The 3,795-nt window shown below is 39.9% G+C and overlaps 1 non-coding gene across 1 annotated transcript; it reads left to right on the top strand.

Annotated features, from left to right (window-relative positions):
• The first annotated feature begins 399 nt into the window (after positions 1 to 399).
• TRNAR-GCG lies at positions 400 to 471 on the top strand. Its single transcript has one exon. It is a non-coding gene; the product is annotated as a tRNA-Arg (tRNA).
• The last annotated feature ends 3,324 nt before the right edge of the window (positions 472 to 3,795 follow it).

The raw sequence follows: 3,795 nt of genomic DNA, 5'->3' as shown, positions 1-3,795 counted from the left end.
AGTGAATTGTCTTCATCAGGTAAATCTCATCAGATCTAAATTATCTCACAATATGACTTCCACTAAATTTGAAGACCAAAGTCTATGGATTAGAAGTACTGTGCCAAAGAAAGAAAAAGAGAATAATGGGTATGAGTAATTAATGATTATTCATAAAGCATTCACCGTATCATGAGACAGGAAAGGTAGAGATTATTAGTTGGGTTTCCACATAAGGAATAGAGCTGAAGGTAGCCACATGATGACAACAGCAACACAAAAAGAATCTTGGAAGAAAGTTTGAACTCTAAGTCACAGTCACATTTTCCATACGCGTAAAAAAATGTGAATTGTTGATGAAATTGTGTAGAGGGGCATGCATCAGAACAAACCAATTAAGGACAGCCTAAGTGTTCTGCTTCCCTGGTGACTCAATTGGTAAAGAGTTTGCCTGCGATGCACAAGACCCAGGTTCGATCCCTGGGTTGGGAAGAGCCCTGGAGAAGAAAAAGGCAACCCACTCTTGTATGCTTGCCTGGAGAATCCCATGGACAGGGGAGCCTGGCAGGCTACAGCTCACGGGGTCGCAAGAGTCAGACATGACTAAGTGACTAAACATAACCTAAGTGTTCTGCTAAAGCTGTTCACACTCACCAGTCATCCTAATGTGTGTATTTCTTTCCAACTCCATGTTCAGTGATATTGTGCTGGTATTTTGAAAGCAGGCTTAAGAGGAGCATTTTTTCCCAGCTTTATTCAGGTATGGTTGACAAAGAAATATTGTATATATTTAAGGTGTGCAATATGATGTTTTTGATATAGGTACACATTGTGAAGTGATTACCACAATCAAGCTAATTAAAATATCCATCACCTCCCATGGTTGTGTGTGTGTGTGTGTGCATGTGTGTGTGGTTAGAATACCTGAGATCTACTCTGTCAACAAATTTCAAGTGAACAACATAGTTATTAACTGCAGTCACCATGCTATCTGTTGGGTCTCCAGATTTAACTTATAACTAAAAATGTATACCATTTAACCATTCTAATCCTATATTCTACATAAACTCTCATCTAAAGTTCCCTCTGATTTATTTATTCTCCCTTTGAGAATTTTATGGGTAAATTTTATCACAATACTATTAAGGGAATAGATGCTGTAGGACCACTTCGGGCTTCCCAGGTGGCTCATTCGTAAGGAATCTGCCTGCCAGTGCAGGAGACATGGGCTCGATCCCTGAGCCAGGAAGATCTCCTGGAGATGACAACCCACTCCAGTATTCTTGCCTGGGAAATCTCATGGAGAGAGAAGCCTGGCAGGCTCAGTCCATGGGGTCACAGAAGAGTCAGACACGACTTAGCAACTAAACAACAACAAAGGCCTTGAGGAACTCAGGCTTCTGGGGTGCTTAATCACATACACACTATGGTTGCCAGGGGTTGCTCCCTTGCCAACAAGGCAGTTTATTTATCTATATCTATTGACAGTATCTGTTCACTATACTTGGGGTTTTTGCTCCCAAAATTAGGAAGTATTTTAGGGGCATTTAATGCCCAGAAAAAGTTCTAATACTAATATGGAAAATGTGCTTGAATTACCCAAAATATATTCTTTAACTTTGCTAATTTTCATTTGTTTACTTTCATTTGTTTCCAAATTCTTTGCTGTTGCTCATTTTCCCCACTCTCTTTTAAATTTTCTTTCCTATCATACCTTTACTCCCTGCGATTTGCTTCCTGTGCCCCAAACTATCATCTCTGTTTTAAACACTATTAAGATCATTTTAAAGTATTAAAATATTCATGGGAATAGAAACATAATCTCTTTAATACCAAGTAAGTCCTCTGACAATGGCCAGGCTTGGGGAAAACATAATTAAGAAGTCAGCTAGAGGAGTTTCCAAGGAAATTAGTTTTAAATAGATGGAAGTAATTAATCAGTAAAAACAAATACCTGATGGAAGGAGAGAGGTTTCCCCGGTGATTAGAAAAGAACAATTAAGGCTAGATTCGGGATAGTGACCGGTGTGCACACTGTGTGGTAATCTCTCCTCTCTGGCCTTTGATGGGCTAAATGGAGCATAAAGCTATCTTCCCATGATTCAGATAAATACAGAGTAAGCACTGAATAGAGGACAGCAGGACTGGACAGCCTGCAGAGACTCAGTTATAGGAAAACTGTAGGAACTTGAACACTGGAGGGGTTGCTAGGGGTCTCAAAGCCACGAATAAGCCTCAAGCAAACAGAGAAATATTGAGGGTTCAGCGTTAGGGCTGGATTAGGTAGATTTTGGAAACAGTACAAGATTCGTAAAGTAGCTACTTACTTGTGCCAGGTGTATCTATTCATTTAAAAACTGGGGTTCATCATATTCATGTAAATAAATGTCTGTTAATATTAAACAAGATTATGGGTACAAATGCATTTATCTATGCCTCTGAGAAGCCCAACTGTTCAATCAGCCATTCAAATAATAGAGGCGATCCACTTTGGCTGGGAGCGATTTTATCCGAAATGCAGCTGTACCCACTCTCTTAGTTCTGCTCCTACCATTCCACTAATAAGGGCTTCCCTGGTGGTTCAGATGGTCAAGATTTTGCCTGCAATGCTGGACACCCGGGTTGGATCTCTGAGCCAGGAAGATCCCCTGGAGAAAGGAATGGCTACCCACTCCAGTATTGTCGCCTGGAGAATTCCATGGACAGAGGAGCCTGGCAGGCTATAGACCATGGGGTCACATAGATACGGATATGACTGAGCAAGACTTATTATGTAACCTTGCCTTTCTGCCACCACCACCGCCCCCCACCCCTGCAAATGTTAACTTAAGGGTAGGATTTAACTACTTTGTTCAATGTTATGTTTCCAGCATTTGGAATGGGTGCTTGCATGCAAAAGGTATTCAATAAATATTAACTGAATGAATGAACTGTAGGCATAGTAACAGGTTATTAAGAATATTGTTCAGTATCCCATCTGTTGCAGTTCCAAACACTTAAAGCAATGGTACCACACACACTCAGCTTCACAATTCTCCATTGCTGCTGCACCTTACTCGTTCTCTATTTCCATCTTGAGATCACCCACACCCTTTCTCAGACTTACTCTCACTCCAAATCCAAACAGTTTTTTTTTACTACTTCTCTCAAATTCAAAAGTCATTTGGACAACGTGGAAAGTCATTGGATAAGGAGTACATAGATAAAAGTTTCCTGCAATCACAATAAAGAACATCTTCCTATTTCCTGTCTTCCATCAGTCAATTCAGAATTTGTATGAAACATCAACGAAAAGGGTATATTATGTACAGTGCTGGGGATGCAGGGAGAAATGGATATCTGCATTTATCAAGGTCAAAGTAATATGAGCAGCGTTGTTTATCTCAACCTGACAAAGTGCTGTAAATTCATATTCCAACTGCAAATTGTAATTCTAACAGCAATCTTGAATTCTAACCTTGAAGATGTCTTACTTTTTGACTTGAATTCCTTCTCTCTTCAATGTTTTTTATTTAACTTGCCTCTTTAATCCATCGTATATGACTAACAACCCCAAATATTTTGATCATAGAAACAGGATAGTAGATAGTAGATTATATATCCCTTTAATGATATAGACTGAATTCATCTTCACAAAATGCATATATTGAAACTTGTTTCCCCAACATGATGGTACTAGGAGGTGGGCCCTTTAGGGAGTGATTAGAGCATGAAGGTGGAACCTTCATGAATGGGGTGAGTGTCCTTATAAATGTGACCTCAGGAAGCTCCCTTCCCCCTTCTATCACGTGAGGGCACATAGACAACCATCTGTGA

This window comes from Oryx dammah, unplaced genomic scaffold (genome assembly GCF_014754425.2).
Source record: "Oryx dammah isolate SB20612 unplaced genomic scaffold, SCBI_Odam_1.1 HiC_scaffold_18, whole genome shotgun sequence".
NCBI lineage: Eukaryota > Metazoa > Chordata > Mammalia > Artiodactyla > Bovidae > Oryx > Oryx dammah.
This window is presented reverse-complemented; position numbering and strand designations above follow the sequence as displayed.